Source organism: Talpa occidentalis, unplaced genomic scaffold, assembly GCF_014898055.3.
Source record: "Talpa occidentalis isolate TD23 unplaced genomic scaffold, MPIMG_talOcc4v2.1 talOcc4.4, whole genome shotgun sequence".
In the NCBI taxonomy this organism is placed as follows: domain Eukaryota; kingdom Metazoa; phylum Chordata; class Mammalia; order Eulipotyphla; family Talpidae; genus Talpa; species Talpa occidentalis.
Window position 1 is genome coordinate 110,632,087 of NW_023604295.1, and position 15,750 is coordinate 110,647,836.

At 39.6% G+C, this 15,750-nt stretch overlaps 1 long non-coding RNA gene across 1 annotated transcript in view; it reads right to left on the reverse strand.

Moving 5' to 3' along the window:
• Positions 1-9,314: 9,314 nt before the first annotated feature.
• The window catches only part of LOC129146772 (uncharacterized), a 133,928-nt gene continuing 127,492 nt past the window's right edge, over positions 9,315-15,750 (reverse strand). Inside the window, exons 3-4 of the long non-coding RNA XR_008553971.1 lie at positions 14,475-14,597; positions 9,315-9,377 (exon numbers count right to left, since the gene is read on the reverse strand). This is a non-coding gene — a long non-coding RNA (uncharacterized LOC129146772). The remainder of the gene's footprint in view (positions 9,378-14,474; positions 14,598-15,750) is intronic.

A 15,750-nucleotide genomic window follows, 5' to 3' on the forward strand; every position in this document is an offset into this window, starting at 1 on the left:
TGTAAACAACTGGCTCTAATTAAACTTGTTCTGTTGGATAAAGGTATATAACCTTGGAGAGTCCATAAAAAATGGCTTCACTCTTAAGACTTCAAAAAGCACGTGGTCGCTTTGTCAGGCCCTAGACAAGGTTAATTTATGTCGTCGCTATCTTACGCTGAAGGACTCTAGTTACTTCACATCTGTTCTCTGTCTAATCTTTGAACGAACGTTGTGGTGGTCTTGGCAGCTTCATGCAGCTAGTGGTCTCTTAACTGTTTCTTGCCCGAAATGTCCAGGCTTTCAGATTTGATTTTCTCTTTCCCTTTGCCCCCATAAAAACTCTCAATTTCCTCTCAGACAGTGTCTTGGCTGTTTCTTGTTCTCAGGCTTAAGCATGTAGAAACTATCCTGGTCCCAGACCGACTGACTTCAAGTAGAGACTGGGAGGATGGCAATTTGTGTTTCATTTTCAAAACAAGGAGAAAAAATGACATGAGAGGGCAAATTATGCAAGACAGTATGGATGGTAGACAGCACTGCTTTTCAGTCTGTGGTTACAATTGGTATTTTTAAAAATAAATAGAAGAAAAACATCAGTCTATTACATTAGTAAGGGCTTTTTTTTTTTTTTTGCAAAATCTTTGCTATTGTTGTGTGTGTTTTCTGACTTGCAAATTAAAATTCATTTCCTATAAGTTGTAGACCAAATGGTTGAACCTTCTGGGGTAGGGCATTTGAAGGTGAGTCTCTGCCTTACCATTTCCACCACCGTGACTGTGAGCAAGTCCATTATCATCTCTGAGTCTTTTCACATCTGCACACTTGAGTAATACTCTGCGCCCTGCTTACCTCACAGGGTAGTTAAGAGGTCCCAATAAGATAAAACATGTAAGCTTTCGCCAGTCAAAACCTGCCCAAGAGACCAGAAAGGACTCTACAGCAAATACTCAAGTTTGCTACCAGATGAGAGAAAGGAAATCACAAAGGAAACTTCAGGCCTACACTTTGCTTCATTTATTCAGCAATATTTACTGGACGCCTGCTATGCATCAGAGATGATTTTAGTGATGGGGGAATAAAGAAGGTCTTTGCCTTTGTGAAGCTGATGTCCTAGCAGGAGACAAATTACATCTAAAAAAAAAAAAAAAAAGACAAGTGTGTGACAATATATTAAATTCTAAGGGGAAGAATTAAAAAATCTACTAGTAGACCACTGTATCTGTTACCAAGCTTAAGAGCCCATGCAAACTTTTTCATAGCAAGGTTTGGTGGCTAAAATGTTGGAAAGCCACTGTGCAATTGTGTTACTTTGGAATAATGTGCCATGTGAAGTTCCCAAAGATAAATTTAGCAAAGGACACCACCCTCTGGTGTTCTCCCCTCATGTGCTTTCTGAATAACCAAACTCGGGCCCCTTCCAGCTATGCCACCTACAGTCTTAATAGTCTCTAAATTAACAGGAAAGAATTATTTTACATAAAAGCAAAGTAAATGTGAGGCCTCCCCGGTGGCGCAGTGGTTGAGCGCTGAGCTGCGAAGCTGCCCACAACCTCTGCAGCGCCAGTTCGATCCTCGGCGGCCAAGCGGGGGTCCCACATGGCGCGCAGACCTCTCCTGCCACCCACTGCTCCCCCTCAGCAGTGTACTTCATCAGTCTACCTGTTCTGCTCTCCGCTCTGGCTCTGGTGAATTCTCTCACCCTCCTGAGCTTCTGACTGTACCCAGTGCTTGTATAAATAAATAAATAAATAAATAAATAAATAAATAAATAAATAAATAAATAAATAAATAAATCTTTAAAAAAAAAAAAGCAAAATAAATGTGGAGTTTGTTACCTGAGCTAGTTTTTAGGTCAACATATAAATAAGTTCTAAAGGGCTTAAGTAATAACAAATCTTAGAAATCAGACTGCAGAACTGAGGTGCCAGAGAGTTAGGGAGATGGTGCAGAGCAAAGTGGGCAGGAGTCCAGGGGACTCTTGTAGAGGACCATTAGCACCTTGGTGGTGGATGTGGTGTGGTAACATACTCTGAAGTGGGGCGATCCCATCCTCTGAACATTGTAAATCAATGTTGCCTCAATTAAAAAAATTGAAAAAGATATCTATAATCTTTTTAAAAAGGGTTTACTTAAATGCATGGATGTTTAACAGCATTAAATTTTTTTCAAGATTTATTTATTTATTTATAGAAGAATGGGGTACAGACCAGATGCGTGGGAGGGTGAGAGGATTCACCAGAGACAGAGCGGGTAACAGGACAGGCAGGCTGATGAAATACACTGCTGAAGGGAGCAGTGGGAGAGACAGGAGAGGTCTGCCCTGCCATGTGGGACCTTTGCCGGCTGGCCGGGATCGAACCGGTGCTGCTGAGGCTGTGGACAGCTTCACAGCACTGTGCTCAACCACCTGTGCCACCAGGGGAGGCCCATTAAATATTTTTAAAAAACGTACACTGTGGGTTCCTGTGGGTGATCTTGGCTCCTTCGTACCAGGCCATTGACTCATCATCATCACCACCACCATATAACAGCTGCTTTGTGACTAACATTCCTGGTCTCAAAATTGTGTGACAATTTTTTAGCAGAAAAGTTCAAAAGTTGGGAAACCTGAGTTCTCATCCGAATTTTCAGTTCACATTTTTCAGACTCACATTCTTCTTTGCAAAATTATTAAGGCTAACTGAACTTTGAGAGGCCACTCAGTGTAGGAAAAACAGAAATGGAAAAACCTGACATATTTTATGATGAAGGTCCTATCCTTGTTTGTGGACAAACCAGCACAAGTTGCCATACTGCTTTGTGAGAGAACGATATGCTTGTGAATTAACTGTGATCAAAGATGTGACCCTCACCTTATACCCTCAGTCTTACACTATCAGCAGGAAATTGAAATGACTTCACAAAGGCAGTACAACATTAACCAAACTAAGCAAGGTTTATATATAAGAGATATTCAAGTTTTGCTAAAAATGCAAAGAAGATTGTTTTGTCCTATGTTCTTGAAAAAGTCAGGAAACTATGGTTTGTGGCTCAAGTCAAACTGTTTTGGGAAATGAAATTGCACTGGAATACAGCCAGGGCCATATTGTCTGGGCTGTTTTGTGCCACAATATTAGTGTATTTTAGTCACGACAGAGCTCATATCTTAGGTATGAGCTTCAAAACCTAAAATATCTGCAATCTTGTTCATTACAAAAAATGGTTGGGCCTCCCTGGTGGTGCAATGAGTTAAGCACAGCCCTGAATCCGTCTGCAGCCTCTGAAGCACAAGTTCGATCCCCAGCCAGCCAGGAAGCTACCCACATGGCGCAGCAGACCTCTCCTGTCTCACCCGCTGCTCCCCTCAGCCGTATATTTCAATCTGCCTGCTCTGTTCCCCACTTTGTCTCTGGTGAATCCTCTCATCCTCCCATCCACCTCTGGCCTTTACCCCAGTTCTTGTATCATGAAATAAATATTTTTAAAAAAATGGTTGACAAACTAAACGAGAATATTTTGTTAATACACCTAAGACATTCTCTCCTTGAAGAAATAAACTAGTTTGCTGAGAGAGCAGAAGAGCAGAATCAGTGGGCTTCCTTGGGTGATATTAAGGAGTACTGTTTAGCTAAGAAAGCATGAAACATAGTTTTCTATTGCAGGGAGCATCCTGCCACCTGGATTAATATTAAAATCCATTGGTAAGTATTACTAAAAAATTAAATATATAATTTAAATATTGAAATAAAATATATAGCTATTTAAATTGAATAGATAAATATATTTAAATAAAATCTACAAAATATGAAATATTAAACTTAATATTAAAATATTAACATCCTTTTCTTTCGGACTGTGTTTGAATGGAGATGGCTAATATTTGCCTCCTTTTTTTTTTGTTATTGTGCCTCTATTGCTGAAGAATCCCCATAGGATCAATACTGTAGGTAGCATGAACAAAACTTGTCCTTGTTCCTCCTTCCGTAGAGCCCACTTCAACACAGTGACAACTGAATGAAACACAGGAGCCCCAAACCATGCGGTGCGATCTACTGTGGGATGGTGGTAAAGGGCAGCTGTTCTCGACAACACAGCAAACTCCTGAAAATGACCTATTCCCATCTCACCAACGTTAATTTTGAAAATTAATTTTCAAATCTCCTTTTCCTTCAAAATTCCACCTTTTATTACCTTCCATCTTCAGTGATTTCCTCCTCTCGCTGGCAGGTTGCCTTTCCCATTTTAAATTTCTCTGTGAATTGCCATGCTTTTTATTGTGTGTATAAACTTAGCTTCTCTTGGTTATATTCTTCACTCCTCACAAAAACTGTATGGCCAGGCAAGCAAGGAAAAAAAAAAAAAAAGGAAAGAAAAGAGGGAGGAGAAGGGCCTCCCTGGTGGCAAGGGGTTATAGACTGCAATCCCTACCGGCCAGGGAACTACCTGCATGGCACAGCAGACCTCTCTTGTCTCGTCCGCTGCTCCCCTCAGCAGTGTGTTTCAGTCAGTCTGCCTGTTCTGTTGCCCGTTCTGTCTCTGGTGAATCTTCTCACCCCCCGCCATCTCTGACCTGCACCCCAGCTCTTGTGTACATAAATAAATAAATCTTTAAAAATAATAATAAAGGAGGGAGAGAGTAAGGAGAGAAGTAACAAAGGAGAAGAAAGTTCATAATTTTAAAATCTTATCCCTACCATAGATCAGTGTGCACATTGTTATATGTTGCATTGTGTGTCCTCCGACAAAGAAGATATATACTGAAGCCTTAACTGCCAGTAGCTCAGAATGTAATCTTATTTCAAAATAGAATTTTTGTAGATGTAATTAGTTAAGATACTGTCATTCTGTTCTCCTTATAATAAAACAGCCACATGAAGAAAGAGACCCTGGGGGAATGTCATGTGACAATCCAGGCAGAAATTGTGCTGATGCGCCAACAAGTCATTGAGTGCCAAGATGGCCGGCAAACACCAGGAGCCAGGAAGGGCCAAGGAAGGATCCCCTACATGTTTCAGAGAGAACATGGCCTTGCTGTCATCCTGACTTCATACTTCCAGCCTCAGGCCCATGAGAAAAGTAAGTGTGTGTTATTTTAAGCCCTCCAGTTTGTGCTTCTTTATTAGAGCAGCCCTCTCAACTAATACCTTAATACATGGAATCAAATTCTGTAGCCTAGTGCAAAACTTTGTGCAGACCTAATCTATCTCAGGGCGTCAATGTTATAGTTGAATCCCTTTCTGTTTTTCCAATTTTTGGAGAACCTCATGTGTAACCCCACTTTCTACTCCTAGGAGGTCAGACATTTAGTTATAAGAATTGTGCATTTCCTGTCTACTTTGATAAATGCTCTTTAGAAAAATTTTGCACAAAATGCCCACTCTTATACAAGAATCCATTTGCTTTTTAAAAAGGTATGAAAGTCCCTTTTTAGAGATATTTCTAACAAAAGTGGAGTTCTTCGCTCTGTGGACATGCAGTGGGTTAAGAAATGAACCCCTCCCCCCTCACCCACAGGACCCTTCATTTCTGTGACTGATTTACTGCATTGCTCATTAACCTTAGTGCTGAGACCAGCTCATGCTCTTTCCCAACATCAGAAACAACCCAAGTAGATCAACATCATGTAAGAAGCATAGCAACTCACGCAGGTTCTGGTTCAGTCACTGGTAAAGAACAGTGATCATGATGACAGGAGTCTTTGGCTTTTTAAGCCATAAACTTAGCTCAAGAATTTTGATTCATAGCTGGATACCAAATATTGTGTGAACGTTGATTAGCAGGTGGTCCCATCAGGTGGATGAATTGCTTACACTTTCTCCATAGTTATTCACAGTTCATTTTCCCTTCAGAATTTTTAGGTAAGAGCTTGGAGCTCTAACATGTTTGGGTTTTAGATTCTGGAAGGAATGCATTGGAAATTTTTGGCACTCTCTGTTGAGTGATTTATGTACTGCTCCCATTGGATAATTTGTTTTATGCATGTGTGACAGGACTGGTGAGGGACTTCTGCTTTGGAAACGCTTGCTTTAAATATGCATGTGTTAGCCTTTCTGGACCCACAATTTTATGTTTAAATGAAAAAAAAAAAAAAAAAAAAAAACCTCCTTCCCCAAGAGACAATTACACTATATCCTGAGGGATCTTTTCTTTCCCTTTTTTTCCCATTGGGAAGAGCCATAAAGAAGCAAAGCAAGCAACACTGATTCTAACATTAGCAGAGAAAATACCCAGCTAAACTAATTTGGAAATTTCTTTCAGGAACATGATGTATGGAGAAAAGATAATTAAAGTAAGAATCACTGAGGTCTCCCATCAGCAGCAAAACAGCAAACTCATCTAAGGCATCTGGTTAGAATTTCTCTTTGATGATAGTAGAGGACTAGTGGTTCTTCTACTCCTGAGCGTAAACATTATCCTCGTTGAACAGCAAGAGGACTGCAAACAAATGATCTCCACATTACCCTGGAGGTAGCAGTGTTGAAGCAATAGCTCTCTTGGAATAACTCCTGTCAGAGTCATCCTCTAGGACAGTGGCAAATGAACGACATTCAGAAAGAATAAAATTAGTCATGGTGTCTTAAAATTTAGAGTTGGAGGAAGGCAGAGATTTTTCTGGGTTTTTATAAAGACTCTTGAGTTGATTCAATGTGCCACCCCTGTTAGTGAACAAGATAACATAGCCTCAGTCTTTCACTATTTATTAGGAAGTCAGTGGGGAAGGGTCCAGAACCCACTGTGCAGTAACCAGAATAATAGCACTAACAAAGGGCACGTCCAGCAGTCTGGTTTGTCCAAAGTAATCCTGGATTCGTACAGAACAACTGAGTCTAGTTCATTAGTATCTTTAGATATCTAGGGTAACAATTGATTTTGTAGTGGCCAGTCACCAGGATCGGTGCCAGAGGAGAGACAAATGTACCCAAATCTCTCCCCAATAAGGCAAAGATTAATCTGGATGCTCTTTTGAGGGTATTGTATCAATTAGGCTCCAGGAGGCAGACAGATGGGACATTAAAAAAGAGTTTAAGTAAAAAAGGGTTTAATGGAAAAAACAGCATTTAGGGAAACATCAAGGGTTGTTGAGGTACTAAGGGCCTATCAGCGACAGAACAAGGCACTTTGCCTGAGCCTGAAAGGACACAGGGAGGAAGCAGCGTCACCAGACCCTGAAGAGTTAGAACAGTGGAAGTGGGCACAGGCCACTTTGCCACAGATGATTGCAACACCACCAGAACTGCTCTGAGGTAGAAATGGAGCAGGGAATGAGCACGTGGCCCTTCCCTTTGCTCAGACTTCTGTCTCCTGTAGATGCCATACTTGAGCATAAACCTGGGTGTGGATGCCCTGGTGGTGGTGTATAGGATGCAGGCTCCAGAGGCACAGAGCAGGACAGAGAACAGAATGGCAGAGAATGAATTTGGAGTTGAAGGGGAGACAAAGTATAACTAATTTTTGGCACAGGCACCTAAAAATGAAATAAGCCACCCCTTTGTAGAAGGTGGTAACCAAAGGTTAACTTGGCATGAATCACTTGTGGTCTCCTTAGGGTCACTTGCATGATTCACTGTCCATGCCCAACCTATATGTTCACATTATTAGCTTTGTAAATGTAGGGTAAATAGGTACCCCCTGCTGTGGAGAGGGGAAAATAATAGGAAACTAACTGTTGCCAGAATCATATAGAACTTAACTGAAACCTTGGATGGAACTGTACTAAGGACTGTGTGCCTTCCAAAGGGGAGTTAGCCAAGCAGACAGAAGTACCTGGGTTGGTGACAAAAGCTGAAAGCAGGGTTTCCTTGAGGTTTCTGAAGGATAACTGGTTTTTGCAATGGGTCTAGCTAATGTAAAAGACTCTCCAGATTTGTGTTCTAGAGCTAGCGATATGCTTGAGGAACAATGACTAAGTGTGTGTATGTGAACCAGGGTGATCGTGGTGCCCAATGCAGTTCACTGCTGTTGAAGGAACAGTTCACTGCTGGGTAGGAAGCTGGGCCAGCAAAGATATCCAATATTCGGGAAACTATCATAACCTGTCTTGAACAGCAAGGGCAAGTGGAAGCTAGAAATAATAGATAACTTGTGAGCTAAGGGGAATCTGTTTCTCTATGGCATGTGCACCATAGACCAGAAAATAAATCTGTTGTCTCAGCTTTAAGAAGCCCACTACTCAGATAGGGAGACAAGACTTATACAGAGAACACAAAAAGAGTGAACAAAACTGGTATTACGCACCAGAGACTTTCAGGCACTGGAGAGACTGCTGTGGATGGTCACAAAAGACTCATGCAGGCAGGGACTGTAACTGAACCCATCAGTATGAAGACTGTTTAGGGAGGCACAGGAAAATGTTAGGAGAAAGTTACATTCCAAGCGAAGGTTTCTTAGATAGAAATGCATATGACATGCAGGGAAGATGGTAACTCATCTGGCTGGAGAAGAGTGCAGTGAACACATTTGAGCTGGGAGAGGTGATGAAAGCAGTGTTTAAAGAAAAGCATTCTGCTCAGGGGTGCCAGATGGGTTGCATGGGGGAGCATTGGTGATAGAGAGACAAGCTAAGAAACTATTCTGGCTGGGAAATACTTCAAGCATGTAGTGATAAGGGTTTAGACTAGAGTTATGACACTGGGAATGGAAAGACAGTGCAGACTCAAGAGACATTGGTTAAGAAATGATTAATAGGCCTTGATGACTAACTGAAAGTAGGAGCAGGACTGAAGAGAAGAGGAACCAATGATGAACATGAGTTTTGCAGCCTTCCTGACTCAGAAAATGATGGTATTATAAAGAGATGTGACAAATTGGTTCCAGGAGGTACTAAAAATTTAGTGAAATAAATGTGATGACTTTAAATTTTTAGTATATTTGTGGGATAACACTCACCAGAGATTCTTCCAAGATGAATCCTTCTCCTGGGTTCAAGGGAAATAGCCACCATTTCCCAAACCCAAAATATCAATTCTTTTTCAACTGGTTCCAAATTTAATCAATCTCTACATTCTACTAATTTTACTTTTATTTTCTCTCAGATCTACCCACTTTTCCCCATCCCATACTCTTTACCTTAGTTCAGACCTCAATCATCACTCACCTAGAATTCAGCAATTATTTCCCAAATGGTTGTTCTTTTAATCACTTTTCACAAAGACCAGAATGTTCTTTCAAATTAAAAATCTGATCCTACCATCTGCTGATTATGTATCTTTGGTGGTTCTCTTGAGATGAAGCCTTAATGGAGCATAATAATCTCGAGTTGTCATCTATTTCATTCTCTGCCCTCATTCCTCATCATTCTTGTCTCACATTTTATTTCCTGGCCACATTGAGCAATTTAAATTTTCTTTTTCACTCTCAATCTTCCACATGATTGCTCCCTTCGTCCAGAATATTCTGCTTCCTTTCATGTTGATGAACTGTGACAATATACAAATAGTGTGAAAAGATGTAAACCATGTTAGTCATTGGGGAAATGAAAATTAAAACTATAGTGAGCTACCACCATGTGTCCAGTAGAGTGACTGTAATTCAAAAGATGGATATTACCAAATGTTGGTGAGAATATTGAGCAACTGAAAATCTCATGTATCTCTCATTCCCACCATGTAATGTGATTCAATCACTTTGAAAAAACTTTTGTAACTTCTTAAAAGTGTAAACATATGACCCAGACATTCCACTCCCTCCCAAGTATTTGCACATAAGAAGTGAAAACAATGTCCACATAAAGACTTGTACACAAATATGTATAGCAGTTTTTATTTTATTTTGTGGGACCCTCGCCGGCAGCAGGGGAACGAACCGGCGCTGCAGAGGCTGTGGGCAGCCTCGCAGCCCAGCGCTCAACTGCTGCACCACCAGGGGAGGCCCTATGTATAGCAGTTTTATGCACAATAACCCAAAATTGGAAGTAATCCACAGTAGCTATATATATACACAATAACCAAAATTGAAATGACCCAGATGTTCAGAAGGTGATAGAGAAACCAAATATGTCACATCCATACAATGGAATATTATTCAAAAAAAGAAACAAACTACTAATATACACAACAAAAAAATTAATGTCAAAATCATTCTGGTGGTTGTGAGATGACAGCCATCAGAGTATGATCCATTTATATAAAAATCTAGATAATGCAAAAAAAGCAGTTCTGTGTTGGCAGGGCTTAAGGATAAAGAGAGGATGGATAGAAAGGGGCAAGAAAAAATTTTGGAGGGTGATATAAATAGTTTCTCTCTTTATATGGCAATGGTTTCATAAGCCTGTACACTAAGTTGTACACTTATAATGCAATATATAATAAATGATAACTCAATAAAGTTGATATTAAAAACAAAAAGGAAAGTTAGCCCAACAACACATCTCTACATTTAATTACAAATCTCTGGAATTTGAGCTCAGTTTTTCTAAATAACATCATTTCCCTCACCATATAGCAAGGGACACATTCCAAGTCCATTTTCCCTTCTTTCCTTTCAAACTTATTGCCACATCCACATCATCTGACATTCTACTGACAAAATAAAGCATAAAGTTCCCTTTCAACTAATGAAAAGTCTTCAGGCTCTCATGCAACAAAACAAAGTAAAAACAAAAATGTGTGTGTCCTGTACATGCAGCCTTACCCCAGAAACATGCCTTTATATGGGAGACTGTGCAGGATTTCAAATGATGACGTAATATGTGATAACTAAAAGTTAGATGGACAGGAATGAATTACTCTTGAGTGTGGCTTAATGTGTGATCATACATAAATCAGGCCATGTTGGGGTGGACTACTGAGGAGAAAGGGAAAACCATTTTCCAGTTGAACTATCACTAGTGTATAGGGTTTCACAGAATCCTGTACATCTTCACACCCAGATCACTCTATAGAATGGATGAGCTAAATTAAATTGTCACCTTCATAGTCTTGTCAGTATTTTCTATTAGTGGAGGATCCTGAAAGCTGCAATTAAAGCTTTATCATATATTTTTCTGTGCTTCCCCAAATCAGTCACAATAATTCCTCCTGAACTTTTCTGTAGGTACAGCCTCAGAAAAGTTTTGTTATTGTCACTCACACCCAGCCCTATTACTCTGATCAGATGATGATTGATATTTGTGTAAGGTCTGAGTTCTGCTATTATTAAGTGTCAACAGTACTTTCTGACTCAGAGAAGCACTGCTGCAATTGAAGAGAGAGTCTTATTAGCCTCTATATCCTACTAAAGGCCAGCTGGTATTGTTTCTGAGGTGGAGCATTGGAATTCTGAAATTTTGTCAAATACAATCATAACATATTTAATTCCTGCCATTTGCCCTCTGGTCAGAAAGTATAATTAGAGGGTCTGCAGATGGTCTGGCAAGGTTTCTAGAAGCAGTAGAAATCAGCAGCTGACTGCACAGCTACATGAAATTAAAGACTGTTTTGAGATATGAACCATATGCACGCATATGAAGCCATTAGGGAACATGGTGAGCGCTCTGTGTTATATGGGTATTAGATGTTATGGGAAATGAAGAAGACAATGAGAGAAATGCACTAAGAAGGAAAAGAGAGAAACATGGAATCAAAATCTTAACCTGGGATAGTTGGTTCCCAGGCTTAGTAGGATAATCTGGTTTAGAAAACAAGACTTAAAACTTGGAAAGGACTGTTCAGGGAAAGTGAGTAACAATGGAAATGCTTCTTTTCTCAGAATCTTTAAAAGATATTAGGTGTCTTGTTTTCAATTAAATAGTTGTTTTATGACAAGTGAACTCATAATAGCAAGTCTAGCACTGTGGTTTTCATCTTATGAATCTCAGATTTGCATAATAATGTAGGAGCAAGGAAAATGATCCTTACACCCACAGAAAAAAATAGTGGTAAGAGGTTGGACTAGCTAAGAAAGGAAAGATCAAAGGGAATCTTTGAAAAGACAATGAGATATTTGAATGCATTCATGGGGTGTCAAGGCAGTTGAGACAAATGATCTTTCAAAGTCCCTTCACAAAGGGTCCCTTAGAATGTACTTGTTGAGGGCCTCCCCGGTGGCGCAGCGGTTGAGCGCTGGGTTGTGAAGCTGCCCGCAGCCTCTGAAGCACCGGTTCGATCCCCGGCTGCTCCCCGGCCACCAGAGGAGGGTCCCACATGGCGCGCAGACCTCTCCTGCCGCCCGCTGCTCCCCTCAGCAGTGTACTTCGGTCCTTCTGCCTGCTCTGCTCCCTGCTCTGGCTCTGGTGAATTCTCTCACCCTCCCGCGCTTCGGACTGTACCCAGTGCTTGTATAAATAAATAAAAATAAATAAATAAATAAATCTTTAAAAAAAAAAAAGAATGTACTTGTTGAGCAGGTTTAGGAGATTCTGCAAAGGATGTCAAGGAAACCTGTTTACCAGCTGTTTGGCTAAAAGTTCGTTTTCTTTAAATTCAGAGTTGAAGCCTGTACTGTTTAGACTCTATATATCTTCAGAAGACAGACACTAGAATTAAAACTGAAAACCTTTTTATCAATTGAAAATATAGTTGGGGCAACAGAGTGTTCCACTTGAATCCATTTATTTAGCATTTTTAGGTCAGCCTTTTTCCCGGATAACCTAGAAAACATCTTTACTGCTGAGGGAAGAACCTCTCCTTTTAGTTGTGTAAATCATGGTGTCCTGTTAATGAACCAGGTAGTTTTATTTTTATACACTTTCATTACCTCTGCCCCACGTCAGAGAACTTCTCTTATTCAAGTTGTCCTGACACAGACAGCTGGTCTACAATTCTAGAAGATGCCAGGATTTTAAAGTTAGAATTGATCATACCCTCATCCCTTCTGAGTTCAGAAACAAACCAGCAAAAAACTCTAGAAGGGTCAAAATAGGAACACTGGGAGTGGAAAACAACGGTTTCCCCAGTGAGGGAAAGTTTTTCTTTGGCTCGAATTATATTTCAAAAGACATTTTCTTTTTTTATATGCTTTTTTCATTTGTTTTTATTTATTTTTTGGTTTTGGGTTTTTTTTTGTTTTTGTTTTTTTGTATTTGTTTTTGTTTTTAATTTGAAGTGACACTGTTTTACAACACTGTATATGATTTAGGGACGTGGGTTCATACCTCTTCATATGTCTTTTATCAAGTGACCCCCACCATCAAATCACCATCCTTTATCATAGGCCACTGCAATCCCCCCTAACCTGGTGTTTGCTAGCCCTCCTCAAAAGACATTTCTAAGTAAAAGTTAATATTAAATTAGAGTTCTGAGAGTGAGCTAAAATTTTAAAATACTGTAATCTGAAGCCATCTTTTTAGGTTAGCAAAATTGAAATCCAAAAACCCTAGTCTGGGATCTTTGACTTCCACCATTTTAAAAGACTGACATCACACTCTTGAATAGTCCCTGTTATTATCTGTTCTGTTCAAACCACATTTCTCACAGGTTCTTTGCACATTATTAGATGTGTAAAATATATAAATTTTTTTAAGTGAACAGAATTTTCAATAGCCTTTGGCCTTGCTATTCAGTTTATATGATGGGTAGGTGGGAACATACATGGGGTAGCCTGGCATTTATGAATCACTCTAAAGAATGATTATCTTAGAATTTGTCCTTATCTTTTCCTTACATCTTGGCACCTCTTTTTCATAGTGACACTAGCTACATCCAAGTTTATAATTCTAGATCTACCCCTGTATCAGTGTCTGACACAAATAGCATTCAGCAAAAGGTTGTTGAACAGGTTACTGAAAAATGAATTTTCTACCATTAAGCAACAAATTAAACATTTGTTATATCCATGTTACTGGTAACAAAAAATAAAAAGCCACATACCTGGAAAGAAAATCTTTGGGTAGAGTTTTTTAACTCCACTAATTTTTTTAACCTTTAAATTCCTTCTCATTTTTTGCAGAGATAACTGGAGTTAATTGTTTAATTCTATCTAAAGTTTTCTCAGGCATCCTCCCTTAAAAGGCCAACCCTTTCCTTCACCATCAACTCTTATGTGTACATTAGAACTTTTTGGGGGTACTAACACACAGTTCAAGACTTGAAAACTATGCTAGCTTGTGCTACATTTCATATTTACTTAGGCGAGGAAAGCTACTTGTTCCCTCAGTAGAAAAATAGAGTCTTCCCCTTCTTGGCTTTCAGGAGGTGATGAAGCATATAGAATTAGAAAGTCTGTAGCAACTGGGATCTGGGGTGTTGGATCAGATTGTGCTTAACTACTAAGTACCCAGGATTTTTGTTGTTGTTTTTTTCACTGTTCTATCATATCACCCAAAGGAGGAAGAGAACTTTGAACACATTCTTCCTGAGAATAAATGATTGATTTGCTATGTTTGGAATGTGTAATGGAGTGAATTCCAAAGAATGTGCCTATCCTTGTCAGTGGACAGGAGAAAATGCACAAACCTTCCTTAAGAAAATAGCTGTGATTGGATATCCTGCTCATGATTATGAGTGCTCTACTAGGTTTAAAGCTTGTTCTGAATCACAACCCTGAGCAGAAATTCTATTTTAATAGACTGGAAAAGATAGAGATTAACAGCAAACTACCTTTATCAAGTGTGTACTCAGAAAAACTCCACATAGCTTCCTTTGCAGGCATAGTCTTTGTCAAAAATTCTCATTCTGTCTCTGATGTTCATTAGATTATATCACCTTGGATGAATCAATAGCCTGTAAAATAACTCAAAAAGTTGTTTTCAAGGTTAAATAAATTCAAAGATGTCAGACATTTAGCACAATGTCTGGAATACAAAAGTATTCATTAAATAGCAGAGTTCTTTCTCTGCTCTCTTCTCCGTATGTAGCATTTGTGAAGTATTTTGCACACCACTCGGAATTTTATGTAAGCTTTCGGAAAATACATTTTAATATGTGTGCTTTAGGAACACCATGGAAGAACTTATCCCAGTCACAAACCCCTTTTTTTTAAAAAAAAAGATTTATTTTTTATTCATACAAGCACTGGGTACAGTCAGAAGTATGGGAGGGTGAGAGAATTCACCAGAGCCAGAGCAGGGAGCAGAACAGGCAGAGTGACGAAATACACTGCTGAGGGGAGCAGCAGGCGAAACAGGAGAGGTCTGTCTTGCCATGTGGGACCCTCGCCGGTGGCCGGGGATCCAACCGGTCCTGCAGAGACTGCGGGCAGCCTCACAGCCCAGCACTCAACCACTGCGCCATCAGGGAAGGCTCCACAAACCCCATTTATATAGTGAACAAAACCATATAATATTATGTGAAAATCAGGGCCAACACTCTTTTGTAGGTCTTGAGACTGGTTAAATCCTCCCCATATTGAAGCATGTTTTAAGTGATCAGAAGTTAAAATAAATGTAGAGCACTTTAAGAATCTTGAACAGTCATGGACTTCAAAGGAAAATTATTATCTGTGTTACCTTCCTTCTAATAGGGTACTTAAGAGTGAAAGTACATTTGGATGAATTCCAACAACCAAAAAAAAAAAAACAAGAATTGTTCCAGTTCTAAGATTTTTTGTATGCATATACACAGTGGGATTTGTACTGTATACTTACCATGAAAAATTGAATGAGTACTGGTGAAAAGAAAAAGGATTCTTTAAATTTCTCATTTTGGAGGGCAGAAAGGGAAGTGATTGAGTACTTTTAAAGCACTAATCATTCTGGCTAAACAATAACATGGTTAACTTTCTCAACATCTATGTTGAGACCAACATATATGTCTTCTTATTTTTTGTGAGGGTTTGATGCATAAAAGCCTTCAAAGAGGCCGCCCTGGTGTCGCAAGGGGTTAATACACAATCTATGAAGCTGTCCACAGCCTCTGCAGCACACGAGTTCTATCC